The sequence below is a fragment of the Babylonia areolata genome, chromosome 16 (genome assembly GCF_041734735.1).
Source record: "Babylonia areolata isolate BAREFJ2019XMU chromosome 16, ASM4173473v1, whole genome shotgun sequence".
Taxonomy (NCBI): Eukaryota; Metazoa; Mollusca; class Gastropoda; order Neogastropoda; family Buccinidae; genus Babylonia; species Babylonia areolata.
Genome location: NC_134891.1, coordinates 15,112,997 through 15,130,762, shown reverse-complemented (window position 1 = coordinate 15,130,762; position 17,766 = coordinate 15,112,997). Strand labels below are relative to the sequence as shown.

Here is a 17,766-nt window from a genome sequence, read left to right as displayed (position 1 = left end):
CACATGCATTACATAATGATTCTTATCATTTCCACAGTTTGTTTTGACATCATTTAGTGCAATGATCACAAAAGCAGATGCCCATTGTCCACAAGCATTGTTCTCTGTCTTGTCAAAAACGCATAAAATTATGCATTCACGTTATTATGCTTTAGTCACTTGCTATGAAAAAAACTACTAGAGGTAGAGAGTTCTAACTATGTTCATTGCACTCAGCACACATTTTTACATCAGTATGCCTAATTTTATGATAATATTTTCACCGTATCAATTGTTACACAGGGGCCACTGACGCACCTCCAGCAGAAATTCAGCTTTTGAGAAAAACGCCTTCAAAGATTGTGTTGAGAACTCACAAACTACAACCCATAGTTTCTCACTAAAAAAAAAATACACAGGAAAACAGCACTTGGCCAATATCACTAAGTGGTGAGAGAGAGTTTTTTCAGTTGTTTGATTGTTCAAAATGCTCCTGGGGCGTATACTTCTCCCTCATCTGCCCGTCGGTGTTCACGTTCCTGACGTCTCACAGTTTCAATTTTTTTCCTTTTTTGTTTTGCTCTGTCAGAGGATTTTCTGGTTGCTGTTTTGACTCTGAGCATATCTGATTTCTCTGCAAACATCCCTGCTTTGCTCCCAGCCACAAGTTCCAGTTCAGCTGACCCCATCCTCTTTGTCTCATCTTCAAATACAGAGACCTGAAAAAAAATCAAATGTGTGAGAATAGAAGGTACAAGAGAGAGAATGAGAGAGAGCTGACCCCATCTTCTTTGTCTCATCTTCAAATACAGAGACCTGAAAAGAAATCAATTGTGTGAGAATAGAAGGTACAAAAGAGAGAATGAGAGAGAGCTGATCCCATCCTCTTTGTCTCATCTTAAAATACAGAGACCTGAAAAGAAATCAAATGTGTGAAATAGAAGGTACAAGAGAGAGAATGAGAGAGAGCTGATCCCATCCTCTTTGTCTCATCTTCAAATACAGAGACCTGAAAAGAAATCAAATGTGTAAAATAGAAGGTACAAGAGAGAATGAGAGAGAGCTGACCCCATCCTCTTTGTCTCATCTTCAAATATCAGAAATCAGTCATTTTATCTCATTATATTCTTTATATGAATTATTCAGTAATTGTCTTTCCAACAAATTTCCGCATGAAAGACTTCATGTCAAGTTTTGTAAACAGTCTGAGCATTGACTGCTGAAACCTATTATCTTGGTATTTTGGTGATTTTGACATTTGGTTATCAAAAGATTCAGAAAATAGTACTCCTTCATATAAATGTAGTTCCTTTGAAATAAAATCAGTGTTTAATTACACATACTTAACCGTGACCCAACTAGTGCAGACTCCGGCAGGGGCCTGACATTCCTGTCCTGTTCAAACTACTATCCGCCTGTGCGGAGAAAATGAAACTATGGCCGATAACCTCCCGGAAGTAGGTAACCTCCCCTTTGTCCCGCTGGCTAGCGCCCTCTTTTTCCGGCAGCCATTATGACTCTGTTCCAGTGCTCTTCATACGGCTAAGTTTTTTTTTCGTATTTTCTGTCTGTCGATTCCCCTGGCGTCCTTGTTTTTTGTCAAATTTTGTCTTGAACTAAGTCACATAATTATATGGTTCAATTGGGAGATCGGGCTAAAATTAAGGCACGATCGCAATCGATTCGCAGACACTCTGGGCCCTCTATTTCTGGCCCTCTCAACAACGCCAACCCGCTGCTCCTCCACTTCCTTCGCTCCTGTACCTTCTCCGGCGACTTCTAGGGGTATGTTACCCCATACTCAGGTCAGTGGTGCCATTGATGCTATTCATTTCAATTCGTGAACGAACTCGACGCAATCCGCGTTTCTTGGCCATGCCAGTCAGCAGGACGCCCGAGTCGATCTCCTCTATCACTTTTCCCATGCCAACGATGGAATGTGCCATAATACCTTTGGGAAAACAACACCATACACTGGCTTTGGATCTGCACCTAGACTGGGCCGTATGTGCGATGCGTCCGTGGTGGCAGCCGTGACATTGGCTCTCACGCCCCCCACGCGGCTTGCCTCTTCCGTCTCGGATCCTATGGCGACTGAGGTGCTTAGGGATGCCCTCCCCAGGTGTAGGGAGGAAGGTGGACCACTAGGGGACACGCTCGCCCATGCACGTGCACCCTCCCCTTGTCCCGATTTTCTGATCCAAGGGAGACAACTCCTGCTTTGGCATCCTTGCTGGTGACCACCGCAGTTACTTCCCTTTACCGGCACGGCCCCTCGACAACAGTGCGGGTACGTGCACGGTCCCTTCAGGTTTTGCAGTGATGACCCCATCTGCCACACCGCCGGTTGCTGCTGTTTCCCATCCACTAATGGCATCTCAGCAAGCTGCTCAACCAAACAACCAGCAACCCATTGTTAACTTGCTGCAGCAATTATGCACTGGTGCCATACCTAGCACCTGCTCCGCCCCTTGCCCACAGAGCAGATGCGTGCATGGCCCATTGAACTTCGGCAGTGCTGGTTTTTTCTGCCCCACTGCATAACTCCACTGTTACCCAGATTAATATCGGCAATCCAACGTCGGAGTGCCTCTTGATAACTCGATCCTGCTACTCGGCAGTGCTCGGGCCGATCTTGTCTATCCCTTTATCCGCCAACACACAACAGTTGAACTTCGGTCCTCTCACAGGAACTATTCGTGAGATTGGACCGCCGTTCACCTACAGGGGGATGCACATCCCACAGCAAGCCGATGGACTTGCCACCCCCTCGCCCACGATGCCCATAACACTGGCTTACGGCGCCGTCATGCCACAAATCCCGACCGTCTCGCATCCGATGGCGACCGATTCGGGTAGGGATGCCCATGGCACTAAGGGACATTATAATTATTCCCCTTGCGGCCGTATTCACCTGTATCGGTTACGGTGGCATCGAACCACGGACTCTCACATGCAGCATGACACTCCTCCCTCTATAGTGAGGAAACGTCACACCAGGGGATATGTGCTCTAAAGACACCATCCTTTTCGCCAAATATCGGCTCCAAGGGAGGCAACTCCGCATTTGTAACCGACACAGCACGTCACTCCTGCCCCCCTTGCTGTCCACCAACGATGTTTCTTCGGTTTCTCAGTGCGTCCTGATGCCCATTCATGGACTTTACACAGCTTTGCACAGCAACTGCACCTTTCTTGCTGTTTCTCAGGCTATTGGCGACTGAACTTTTGGGTTCTTCATACCCCTACACAGCCCTCTGCAGGCAACCAGTCCAATTACCATTCTCTTCTTGTTATACACAATAACAGGAAATAAATCACAATATTTCCTCTTCTGTTCTTTTTGATTTATTATCAAAATCAACAACCACCACCAAAAAAAAAAAAAAAAAAAAAAAATCGTATATATATATATATATCCACACACACACACACATATATATATCTATGAGATATCTTGCTGCCTTTATACACATTTCTGTTTACACTTATGGATGTATACTTATCCCTCGGTATACACATGTGTGTGCGCTTACGGGATAGGTTCATACGACTTTCATATTAACTTGTACAATTATATTTCTATCTCTGTTCATTGACATCTATTCATTGAGATTCCCTACATAGCAATATAGGCACACTTGCATTTGCGTCATTCTGTTCACAATGCCCAGAACTCTCTGCGTCCACGTACTGGCACTTTATTCATATGTGTGTGTACATCTCATATATAGGTGCATACACAGATTCCTTGCCATTACTGATTATGCACACTTACCCATTTACTTGGGTATATCTGTGCACGCTACACGTATGCTTATACAGCCGCTTATTTCTTGTGGCTCGATCTCGTCATTGGCATATTTCTGACATCATCACTTGAGTTGATGGAAGTTTATAATCCCTTTGCACATATATGTATTCATTTTCATAAATTCATCCCTACCTTGCTTTTGGAGGACGACTGCACTCACAGACAAAACTGCCTCATTCACGCCTGAATGTATGCTCCTTCGCATTTTAGTAGTGGCTGGTTTTTAGGGACCCACACACACTCCCTTCCTACCCACAGGGCTAGAATGCCCTCCCTTGGTGCAAGGAGAGACAAGGCAACCCAAATCATTTGCCTACAACAATCACCCATAGGGCTGGAGATGCCCTAACTTGGTACAAGGAGGGATGAGGCAGTCCAGCTTAGAGGTGCCACTCCGGACACACATGCCTTTCATTCCTTCCAAGTTTGTAAGGCATCCTTTCTTCCCCCCCTTGCCTACAACAACCCTTGGTTTGCACCACTGTGGGTGTGACAACAGCTCCACACAGGCTATCCCATCATGGAGCCCCAGCCTTCAGTCAAGGGCCAGTCAGAGAATGACTTTGTTGTCACTTTGGAAGGAAGCACCATGTCTTTCAGACAGACGGTTGCACCACAAGACCCCGTCAACTCCTTCCGGCTTCCTTACATTTCAACATAACCTGCATGGTTGACACCTTCATCCCTCAAGCACACAGCAGCTGTTTCCTGATTTACCCATGCTGATTGGTGTCCTCATAGGAACAATATAACATAATCAGTCATGTATGACAGTGACCATCAGAACAGCAGAGGAGGCAACTGCTGTCCTGACTATTCGGGCTGGAATTCAATTATACAATTTATAGTAGAGAGTATTTTGCCCAAATTGCATCCCCAGTTCCTCGATCAAGAGGGCCTTAGGACTCATCATTGGGACGGATCCCAAAGGCTAGTTGGGCCCAAAGCTACAGCACTAAGTCCCATTGCAATTTGACTTCTAGTCTGAGAGACATAGTCCTTCATGAAAGACTAAGCTGCAAATGATTTCCCTTTGCAATTAAGAAACCACTGATAATACAGCTCTCACTTTGCTGTTGGCCATACTAAAAACGTATGTCAGATCAGTGATTATGTAAATGGCCAGTACAACACATCTTGAGCCACTTACCTCCTTGCCCCCGCCCTGCTCCATCCCAGACTCAGTGCGCACCACACACAGCCAGAGGCCTGTCATGGATCTGGTCCCCTTTCTCACTTAAGAACCTTCAGCAAAAATTTTCCCCATGGAAACCCTCTTCCATTAGGAATTCCACCACAGAATGAGACTCAGTGACCTACGGGCACATGAAGTGCACTTCCACAGCCTCATCCAACCCAGCCATTGACTGCCGACAACTTTCTGCAGGTTGCTCCAACATGCCACACTCAGGTAGAGAAGCCACCAAGCCTTCCGTATGCCCCTTCGTGATGGTACCTACCTGGGCAATTACACATCCCTGTCCCAGAGACACCAGGGACATCAAGTCTTTTGTTGCCAAATGTCTGCCATTCTATGCATAGGCAACATACCAGTGCTGTCATTTTTTGGCAATGACAAAAAAGTGGTGGGGGGAGCGCCCATCGCCTGTCAGCTCGCATGGAGGCGCTCTACAGATCTGGCTGTCACGCCTAAGGCAAGCCCAACATGGTGGCCTACCTCTGTCTTGTGCCACAGTTTCCTTCAAACACGTATATCACTTCCACTATCGGCCCACAACCGATGTGGAATCATCAGATCAAACCACATGTGCACCTCCTTGCATTGACGCTCAACTGCGCTCAAATGAGACAACCCTATAAGGGTACATGATTCCTTCCCTTCCTTTGATTCGAAGGGCTCTCAGTAAAGTGTGGATTCAACACACCGACCCGATTTTCTTTGCGCTACATTTATCAGCGCAGCTGTGGTCCACAGACCTCTCCCACAATACAGCTGCGGACCTCCCTCTTCTTTGCCCGCACCAATATCCTTAGGTGACACAGTACACTCTACTTTCATCGAATTCTACTTGAGGGACATCTATCGCTTTAGGGATGATGGCTCAAGAAGCGTTGCCTCTGCAGTGGCAAGACATCATGGATGTTGCCTACTGGAAAAACCCAGCCACCTTCATTGACTTCTACCTGAGAGACGTTGCACGTCTGCGGGATGATGGCTCAAGAGGCATCGCTTCTGTAGTCATTGCACAACAGGCCATCGCAGCACACAGACAGTAGAACAGGCGAGCCCTCCACCTTGTCGCGCTATTCTGCACAAGTTGGGTCACGGTTAAGTATGTGTAATTAAAAGGAAATTTTCAAATTAAAATTACGTTTAAATAACATACTTACCGTGACCCAAATTTAAGACCCTCCTGTCCTGCCCGCTTCCTGTTCTCCCTGCTCGCTGCGCTGGTGATGGCATATTGCCGTTAAAAGAGGGCGCTAGCCAGCGAGACAAAGGAGAGGTTACCTACTTCCGGGAGGTTATCGGCCATAGTTTTGTTTTCTCCGCATAGGTGGATAGTAGTTTGCACAGGACAGGAATGTCAGACCCCTGCCGGAGTCTGCACAAGTTGGGTCACGGTAAGTATGTTATTTAAATGTAATTTTAATTTGAAAATTTCCTTTTATCTGAGTATCGATTAGAAACGTAAACGCAAGTACAGAGGAACAACACAAAACAAAGACTGCTGAAACTAAGTATCTCTTCATCCTATGATTCGTTTTTCAAGTATCTGCTATTCTAACTAGAATGTTGACAGCAGAAACCAAGTATCGTGAATTGCATTGTTGTCCCCGTCAGCAAGTCTGGTTGTTTATACTGCTCAGAGGGTAGTATATCAAAATACTGTCCTTCCGCATGCCCAGTTTTCCATCTGGATTTTAGTACTGTCCATGCGGAATAGATGTATGTGTCTGCTGCTGGTTTTTCTTGTCAGCTATGTTTACAGTTTATACCAGAAAGAGGCCCTGATCTGGCCCAAGGGGTCTGTGCAATTTGTGTCAAACAGACCTGTGGGGCCTCGTATTGACAGATTCAGTTAAACCCTTCTCACACTTCTGTTCCCAAGAGAAGTTGTGCCAGACCTTGAAAACAAGTAGTTTTGTTTCCACAAATTTCCCTTATTTCAAAAATTCTTCGCTCAAGGTTTGAAGTGGAAGGATGGTGTTGCTGCATCTGTGTTGAGTCCTGTCTTTCCTGACCAACCCTCAATGAAACACATTCTGTCTGACAACTTAGTTTATACTGCGGAACTGACCGCACTGGTTCTGGTTTTAGAAATGGTTCTGCAAGCAAAACATAAGAATTTTCTGATTTTTTGTGATTCCTTGTCAGCCCTGGAGGTGATGGCCTGCAGGAATCTGACACATCCAAAAGTGCTGGAATTTTATGAAACTTTTACACTTCTTACAAGCAAAGGGTGTGACATTGTTTTGGCCTGGGTTTCGGGTCATATTGGTATTCGAGGCAATGAAATGGCGGACCAGCTGGACAAGAATGCCAGTAAAGAAAAATTATCAAGTTCCTACGTACCATACACAGACACGAAGTGGAAGGTGACAACTTAATTTAAAGATCTTTGGCAAGAGGAGTGGAACACCACAAGAAGCTGTTCCAAATTTGTCCAGACCTAAAAGAGACCATGTAAGCTCACAATTTCTCGCAGTCCCATGATTTCTCTCAAAGTCTGTGGCATGCCAGTTTTCTGGTAATTCATAAATGACAAATGTATTGGAATATTAGGGGCAAATGTATTGTTACATCAATAATATAAATATATACACATGTGCAAGAATTGATAATAATAATAATAATAATGGATACTTATATAGCACACTATCCAGAAATCTGCTCTAGGTGCTTTACAAAAACGCTTTTGATAACATAAAACATTATATCTGTGTTACATACACACACCAAAATGTGACCACACACACGCACGCACGCACGCACGCACGCACGCACTGCATAGATACATTTTAACATACATGTGTATCTAACAGCTACCCTAACACATACACACACATAGGCAGGCACATACTTACATAAACACACGCACACACAATACACATTCATATACATGCATGTAGTTGTGGGCCTGCCACAACTGAACTTATTGCTGAGGGAAAAGGTGAGTTTTGAGACGAGATTTAAAAGATGCGAGGGAATCAGAATGACGGAGGTTATCAGGGAGCTTGTTCCACGTCTTTGGCGATTGAAAAGAAAACGATCTGTGTCCATAGGTCTTACTTCTGACGTGAGGTATCCTGAGAAGTCGAGTATCAGAGGAAGAACGGAGCTGGCGAGACGGGGTATAGATATGGATGAGTTCAGAAAGATACTTTGGGCCAGATCCGTTGACTGCAGAAAAGGTCAGAGTGGATAGCTTATAGTCTGTTCGATCAGAAACAGGCAACCAGTGGAGAGACTGAAGGAGAGGAGAAACATGGTCAAATTTAGAAGCTCTGCAAATGAGTCTGGCAGCGTTATTCTGAATTCGTTGGAGTCTGTCAAACAGGTATTTGGGAAGGCCGGCCAAAAGAGAGTTGCAGTAATCCAATCTTGAGAGAACCAGAGAGCATACAAGTGTCTTGGTTGCATCGGTTGAGAGATAGTGGCGGATAGAGCTGATTCTACGCAGTTCCAAATAGGCAACTTTACAGATATTCGAAATGTGCTGTTGGAAGGAAAGAGACTGGTCCAGGATTACACCAAGACTGCGAACAGAGGGAGAAAGTGAAACAGGTGTGCTATTGATCAGAGCAGAGTCAGGAAAGGAAGGATGTTGACGAAACTTCTTTGGACAGGTTATCATAAATTCAGTCTTATCATCATTTAATTGCAGCTTGTTGAGAGTCATCCAGTCCTTTAGGCCAGCAATGCACTCCTGTGTTTGAGTCACCAGTGCATCAAATTCAGCTATGGAAGCCGACTGATAAAGTTGTGTGTCATCAGCAAAGCTCTCATGCGACATCGCATGATGACTGATGACATCCGACACAGGAGCCGCATACAGCACGAAAAGAACAGGACCTAGGACGGACCCTTGTGGGACACCATATTTCAAGGCAGATACTCTAGAGTATGTACCATTGTAACACTTTCTGTGTACGATCTGACAGGTAAGACGTGATCCATGCTAGTGCAGTGTCACGAATACCAAAGGAAGTTTTAAGTCTGTTCAAGAGGATAGAGTGGTCGATAGTGTCAAAAGCTGCTGACAAATCTAAGAGAGCGAGAACAGATATCTTATCCTCATCAAATCCTGAAAACAAATCATTCACTATTCTAAGAAGGGCTGTTTCGCAACTATGACCACGTCTATAAGCTGACTGGTGGGAATTAAGTAAACCATTCTGCTCCAGATGAGCTAAGAGCTGAGACAATATGATCTTTTCCAGCAGTTTTGATAAAAATGACAGATTAGAGACAGGTCGATAATTTTTCAAACAATTATGATCCAAAGATGGTTTCTTGATGAGTGGACGTACAACAGCAGACTTGAAGCTTTCAGGGAAACAACCAGACAGCAAGGAAGAATTGATGACATGAGTAATATGTGGCAGTAGAACATCAATACATTCAACCAACAAAGAAGACGGGACAGGGTCAAGCTCACAGGATTTCGGACAAGCGCTCAGACACACTTTCTTCACAAAATCTTCAGTAACCGGTTGGAAACAATGTAAAACAGGACCACTGTACACGCGTTCTTGAACGGGTGAAGAAGGAGACACAACAGAGTCAAGCTTCTCACGAATGCATGATATTTTGCCGGTGAAGAAGTCAGAAAACTTTTGAGGGAGTTCCTGCACCGAAAATGTTGTAGGGAGAGGAGTGTTTTTCATTTTACCTAGTAGATTGTTCGTAGCGTTGAAAAGCTGTTTGGCTGTGGTGCATGCAAGTATTTTAGAAGAGTAGAACTTTGACTTTGCCCTGTCAACAATGTTTGTTACATTATTCCTGGCTGTCTGAAAAATGTCCCTACTGATGGTCAAACTAGTGGCACGCCAGTGCCTCTCAGCTCTCCTTCTCTCCCGCTTGGCTTCCAACAGCTCTGGTCCCATGGTTTTGTACCAAGGCGACGGGGGACGATTGCAGATCAGGCGCCGAGTCGACGGGGCGTGCCTGTCGAGTGCAGCGCGTAGGACAGTGGATAGCTGGTCAGCAGTCGGCTCAAAAGGGATATTAGTCAGCAGGTCAGCTTTAAATAAGTCTAAGTCAATTGAGGTCAGTGTGCGCACCTCCCTATACACACGGGGCGTGGGAGGTTTGGTGAGGTTCAGATGACACGTCACACTGTGATGGTCGGAGGACAGGGTGTGATCGACGGTGGTAGACTTCAAGAGGCAGTCCTCATTTCTGTGCAACACCCAATCGACGATGTGACCACGATTGTGTGTAGGCTCGATTACAGACGGGTTAAGATCGAACAAACTGACAATTTCAAGTAATTTAGAGGTATAAAACTGTGGGTGAATCAAAATGAAGATTAAAGTCACCAACAATAAGTAGGGAGCCTGGTAAACTATTAGCGTATTCTAAGAAGTCCGGAAACTGTTCTATGAACATCGTATCAGAAAGTTTATTTTTCTTGTTTGGTGGCGGACGGTAGAGGCAGAACACATTGAGGTGGGAATGTGGCAGCGACAGTGAAAGCTGGGCCAGTTCGAATGAGGCATGATCAAATCATCTTTCACAAATATTGGTATGGGAATTCTCAGGGATCAACCAAGTATTGACTATTTTCATGATCTTCCAAATGCAGTGTTTGCAAGCACCCCCCTATTTTGGTTTATGTTTGTTAAAAAAAATTTAGATGATTAAATATTCCAGATTCTGTTCTTCTTCTTCTTTTTAATGTATGGGGGTGTGGCCACTGTAGATACTAAGGCAATAGTGGTAATGTGCTGTACAATGTAAGGGTAGATGACCACAGTGTTGCTGTAACATTTTTATGGATACGGATATGGATACGGATGTTTTATTCATATAAAGGCCATTGCCCCTCATGAAGGGGTACAATACATAAACAAGCACAGTCACTGAAGAAAATCATGAAGTTGCAGCAGATCTGAAATGCAATGCCTTGTACAAGTATTTTGACAAATTCCTTATGACGCTTTCTTTTTCTGATGCTAGAAGTAGACTTTAAATGAAATTGACTGGGATATCTATAAAAAGCAGGTGGGATATATCGTACTCTCAAACTGGTTAAAGCAGGACAACATAAAACAAAATGCAACTCATCTTCATTTCCACTTTTGCACAACGGACACATTAAATCAACTGCAGAATGTTTCCTGTAACGATAATAATGCTGAGAAATTTTTGAAATACCAAAACGAAATCTTGTCATAATAAATTTTAAGTGTCTGTCTAAGCTCATACGCAGGTAAATCTTAACGTCATGACCGGGACAAAGTGTCCTATATACGCAAAACCTATCACTATTATTCACATGAAAATTCCACTCTTGCCATCTGCACGCAATCAGTCTATCTTTAAGGTCACACAAAAATAATCAGACATCTTGCACACCTTGATTTTCCCATACAAAACCGAAACCAAACTGATACAACTTACAACGAACTTTTGAAACCCAATTTCTTTTACCTTTTGCTGCATCCAAGTCAGTTAACATTGCATAAGCTTTCCGTGGCAACCTGCAATCATTCATTCTTGTTAATTTAATCCAGTAACGAATACAAATAAGTACAGAGTTAATATAAATTGGGTATCTATTAGTTTCTCCGTAAACAAGGTCATTTGGTGTTTTTAAATCAACCCCTAACATTTTCTTCAATGAAAACAAATGAACTTTCTCACAGTGATGTGCAGCATCATCAAGGCCCCAAAGTTCAGCCCCATACTGTGCAATAGGCTGGACCTGAGAATCAAATAATTTCAAAAATATAGACAAACTATTATTACTCAAAGTACGTAGTTTTCGCATTACGCATAACGCAGCATTCTTTGCTTTTCCTGTCAGGTCAACACATGCTGAGGTAAAACTAAGTTTGGTGGAAAACAAAATACCTAAATATTTATATGCATTTACCACTGGCATTTCTACATTGTTGTAAGTCCATTTTTCTCTTGCAGATAAAAACCCACCCTTTCTAAAGACAACTATATTACTTTTGTTTAAATTTACCTTTAAATCAAGAGAAAAAGCTGCCCACTGTAAACTATTTAACTGTGTTTGCAGTCCAACGACTGTTTCAGATAAGAGCGCTACATCATCAGCTAGTAACAAAATAAAAAGCTCAAAGTAATCGACTGTAAATAGAGCGCCATGTTTTCCATTTTGAATAACTTCAATAGCTAGTTCATTTATAAAAAGTGAAAATAAGATAGGACTGCATACGTCACCTTGTTTTACGCCATACGTGCACCTGATAGAGTCAGTTAATCTGGCTCCACTCCTTATCTTAACTATAACATTATTATACATACTCTTTATACAGTGGTATAACTTACCATTTATTTCGTTTTTTAAAAGGATAGACCAGAGAATTCGTCTATTTATAGAATCGAATGCTTTCTCAAAATCTATAAATGCAACATATAATTTTCGGTCCAAAGAAAACTGTTTTTGAATTAAAGCTAGCAAGGTAAACATGTGGTCAATTGTAGAGTAGTTTCTTTTAAATCCAGCTTGATGTTCCCCGGTTATATCATTTTCTTCAACCCACTCTTGTAGACGACGATTAATAACTGTACTGTATACTTTACTACTGATATCACATAACGTAATGCCTCTGTAATTGTTGGGATTATTAACATCCCCTTTTTTGTACAAAGGAAGTACAATACCTTCAGACCAGCTGTCCGGGAAAATACCTTTCTGAAATAAAGCATTGAAAAACACAACAAAGAAATCTACAATAAAGTCACCTGCATTTTTATATAACTCTCCAATAATCCGATCTGGGCCAGCCGCTTTCTTATTCTTTATTTTTCTAAATGCAAACAACACTTCCTCTTTAGAAATGGGACGATTAAAATAACTGTCAGTATCATCGGTCTCTAATTCTTCTTCTGGCAGGGTTTCTTTCTCATATAAATTCCTGAAGTGTTCAAACCAATCATCTAAACTAATACTATTGCTAACATATTTTTTCTTCAATGATACTGAATGCACATTTTCCCAGAATTGTTTTTGATTACTTATAGAGGATACTAATTTATCTAATATAGCATTCTGATATTCTTTCTCTTTCCATTTAATCAAGTGTTTATATTCTCAGCGTGCAATACAAAATGCATTTTGGTCACTAACATCACCTGTACAACGTGCTGTTCTGTACAACTTTCGTAAGTTCGTTCTTGTTGCTCTACATTCCTTGTCGTACCAGTCGTCTGTATTTTTATCTGATCCTATACTACATTGTTTATTCATACATGCGGCACTTTCTGTGATACATTTGTTAAAGATTTCCAAAGCTTGATTAATGTTATGGTCGATTAAACTAACAGCCAATTCTAACATTTTATGTGTTCTGTCAGATTTCATTGATTTAGTAAATGTTTCAGCTAGCTCATCTTTCCACACAAACTTATTAATAATTTGTTTCTCTTTACGGATTTTTGGGCTGTTGTGTTTGTCTGAGAATTGTACACATAATTCAAGTGGCATATGGTCTGAGTCAAATCTATCCTTAACATTAAGTAGACAGCGTGAAGACCAAGAAGCAAACAAGTCATGTGACATAAGAAAATAGTCATTCACACTGCTGCCAGAATCAGTGATGAATGTGTAGCAACCTTGGCGGTCACCATTACACGCACCATTCAATATTGATAGACCAAATGTAGTACACAAGTTTAGTAAGCGTTTACCATAATTATTTAAACATTTGTCTTGAGAATTTCTATTGACACTGACTGGGTAACTTCTGTGTAATGAACTAAAAGTATCATCCTCAATAACATCAGGGGTAATGTTGGAAGTTCTACAATTCAAATCACCAGAGATGATAATGTAAACATCATTGAATTTAAGTAAACAGTCTGATAAACAATCTTCCAATTAATCAATGCCATTGTCAACATCAAAATATGAATAAAAAGGTGATCCTTCAGGTGGAACATACACACATACATACAATATATCCTTTAAAGTGTCCAACATAGCTTTGTCAATCAGAAATATCAGATCATTAGCATATTCATTATCAATACAACGAATATAAGGGGCGAATGCTTTTTTGATAAGACAGATAACGCCACCTGAAGATCGACCATGTTTAAAAAACTTAATTGCGGACTTATGAAAACACAAATAATCAGTAAATAAATCGGACTGGAAGTTCTCCAGAAACGTTTCAACCAAGCATATTAAGTCAAAAGAACGAATGTATGACAAGAAATTTCTGTCTCTTTATTTAGAACACAAGCCATTAATATTCCAGTGCAAAATGTATAAAGGTTTATTTACAAACACACCAAAACGAGAAAAAGTTTGCTCAAAATCAAACCCGGCCCCCGTGTTTACACGTTCAGCGTCATTCATGTTCCGCTCAGTTGCACACACATCGCTGACACTGTCACTGTCACGAATTTCAGACATTTTTGCACGTGCAACCAAGCTGCCAAACACAGGGCTCACTACCGGTGTCGTTTTTTCAACTGTTCCCTTTGACATCACATGAAAAGGACTATTTACATGTTTTTTGAAAACATTATCATGGGAGGAGCGGCCAATGCCCTATCTTATTTCTTTCAGATTATCGTCATTGTCCACAGTGAACCTCTTACCATCGATAATAAAATGGTCAAATACCATTGATGCCCTTTTGTTCGCATTTCTGGCACTCTTCAAATGTGGCAACAACCTTCTTCTAATTTCCCGCACCCTCAGAGAAAAATCTTCCCCAATAAACAGTCCACTGCCCCGCAATTTACCTTTGGCACGCAGTACCTCAAGCTTGTCCTTGTAGAAGGTGCAGCAGCCGATCACAGGGGAGTTGGGCTTGTTGCTCAGGCGGTGAAGTCGGTTGAAGGGGACGTCGTTGGCCAGCTCCAGCTTGTCCATGAAGAACTCTCTGACCGTAGCCTCGAGGTCTTCTGCTGTTTCACCCTCAGCTCGCTGGAGTCCATGGATGATCAGGTTGTTCCGCTTGGACCTGCATTCCAAGTCATCTGCCTTCTTCTCCATGTTCTCCATCCTCTTCTCAAGGTCAGAGTTTTTCGCTTTCAAGTCCGTGTTTTCCTCACGCAGGCAGGCACATTCTTCTCTGAGGTCCTTGATTTCATTTTGTAGCATGGCGCAACTTTCTTTCACTCCTCTCATGTCGTCCTTCAGAGAGTGGAGCATGGACATGACGTCTGTAAGAGTTGGGTCCTTGCTTGGGGTTCCACTCACACTGGCACGAGGAGAAGCTGAAGACTGACTTTCCAGCCAGGTCTGCTTCATAGTAGTTCGATCGCGTGGTCCGGGGTTCGACTCGATGTCACCACACTGAGACAGTAGCAAACTGCCCCAGAACAAAAACGAGAGGAGCAAACCAAACACAGCACCGTGTGTCATGGTCTTCATTCTCAGTCCATGTTGCCGGAATTTTGACCTCGATCGCTTCGTCATGAAAAAAACAACAACAAAAAACAAAGAGTCCACATCGTCGTCTAAAGTCAAGACTTTCCGATGGCATGGTTCCTGACGATGACCTATGCAGCCAATGAAGACGCAGGGATGTTTATATCACTGGCAATTAAAGAATTTAGTGAGAGCTCACATTACATGCTGCTCGTAGGCTGAGCTTCGTTTCTTCCCCTTGGGGAAGAAACATTTTTATGGACAGTAATTGAGGTGTGTAGGAGTACAGTTTAATCTGGGAAAACGAAGTTTGGTGAGTGCAAGTTCAGATAAATGACATTATTTTCAGAGTACATGTACAACAAAGACAGACATCCCAGAAAATGCATATTTAAAGTGAACTGGCTGGGAAAAGGGTGATTACAAATATGGCATCAAGCTGATCTTTGTGGGCAAACAGACAAAACCTTTTGTCGTATTTGTGGAAAGTGTTACAGACATAATCCATGACAAACTCCCATCAGGGAACCAAACACATGGGAAAGAAATGCAACAATGTTTGAAACTTGTTTTTGGTCCATGTCTTCAGCTTCTTTTATGAGGCTCTTTGACATGATGATGAGTCAAAAAGAGCTGAATCAATCCCAGCTGTACAGACAACAGGTGCCTGGAGGCACATGAAATTGCCTCAGAGACACCTACAGACAACTTATTTGAGAAAAAAAATGACAGGATGTAGACTTTTAAAGTTGTGCAACAACTACGAGCGTCGCCTCCCGAGGTGTCCCAGTGCGAGGCAGGTGAAGGGGGGAGTAGCATGTCCTCTCTTGGTGGTGGGGACTCGCGGCTGGGTGCCACAGGGAGGTGGCCTCATATTTAGCCCACTCCTCCCAGGGGCGCCAGGGTTCTATGCCATTGAAGAGACCCGCCACCAGGGCTCCTCCATATTCCTCGCCTCCTAAGTCAAAGCGGCGTGCGCAGAATCAGCGGCAGAGGAACAAACCACCTCATGTCCGTCCAAGCCGTCCGGCCATGCCCAAGGCCAGAAGGCAGCACCCCCAATGACTGGGCCCCGATTCAGCACCGCCAGTCGTTCAGCCCCTCCAAGTAGGAAACTTGTCCTGGCATGCTCATCAGTGGCGTGCTCTGGGACTCAACGACTGGATTTTATCGGTGCTAGAGTCGGGGTACATGCTCCCTTGGGTGGGGGACCGCCCCCCTCTAAGATTCACTCCTCCTCCTTATGTGCCCAGCTCGATGGAGCAGGAGAGCGTCTTAGAGAAAGAGATATCTCGCCTACTCCTCATAGGGGCGATATCTCAACTCTCGGACCCGGGCCCCGGTTTTTACGGCCGGTTGTTCGTGATTCCAAAGGTCTCAGGAGGGTGGAGACCAGTCCTGGACTTGTCCCCCCTCAACAGATTCCTCCCCAAAATGAAATTCAAGATGGACACACAGGCACAGATTCGGGAGACCATGCAATGGGGCGATTGGGCGATGTCCATCGATCTGAAAGATGCTTATTTCCATATCCTCATCCACCCGGCATCCCGCCGGTACCTGAGGTTCGTGTGGAGGGACAAGGTGTTCCAGTTCTCGGTCCTCCCATTTGGTCTGTCCCTTGCCCCTTTCCTGTTTACCAAGGTGGTGCGGGAATTGGTGTCAATCGTCCGGTCGGAGTCCATTCGGCTCTGTGTGTACCTGGACGACTGGCTTATTCTGGCCCAGTCACAGGCCCTGTGCCAGAGTCATACAGCCAGACTTCTAGACCTGTGCTCCCAACTGGGCTTCATCACGAACCAGGAGAAATGCGATCTGTCCCCGAGCCAGTCCTTCGACTTCTTAGGGATGAGATTCGACACGCGGTCTATGATAGTCTCTCCGACGCCAGATCGGTGGGACCGTCTGGCAGGCCTCCTCAACCACTTGCGCCATACCTCCCAATCAACAGCGCGGACACTGTCTTCCCTCCTGGGCATGATGGAGTCCATGGCACCTCTCATCCCTCTGGGCAGGGTTCTCAAGCGCCCTCTTCAGAGGGCACTCAGGCTACGGTGGTCCCAGAGCACTCAGCCATGGGATACCCGGATATGTCTGGGCGAGTGGTTCCTCGAGGTGACATCAGAGTGGTTAACCACCCCTCTTCTGACACAGGGGGTGCCCATAGCCCCACCTACTCTTCAGGTGGCACTATTCACAGACGCCTCCTCCCTGGGCTGGGGAGCCCACATGGACTCACTCCATGCAGCAGGGACTTGGTCCCCGGAGGAGCGCCTATGCCACATCAATGTTCTGGAACTGGAGGCAGTTCGCAGGGCTCTCCAGCACTTCATGGGGGAGGCTACCGACAAGACCATCCGCTTGTTCACGGACAATACAACAGTCGCATGTTACGTGAACAAAGGGGGGTGGGGGAGCGCACTCGGC

General features: G+C 44.0%; 1 protein-coding gene across 1 annotated transcript in view; it reads left to right on the top strand.

Moving 5' to 3' along the window:
- LOC143291189 (transmembrane 9 superfamily member 1-like) overlaps positions 1 to 17,766 on the top strand; it is a 145,078-nt gene that overhangs the window by 11,478 nt on the left and 115,834 nt on the right. The window lies entirely within an intron of this gene.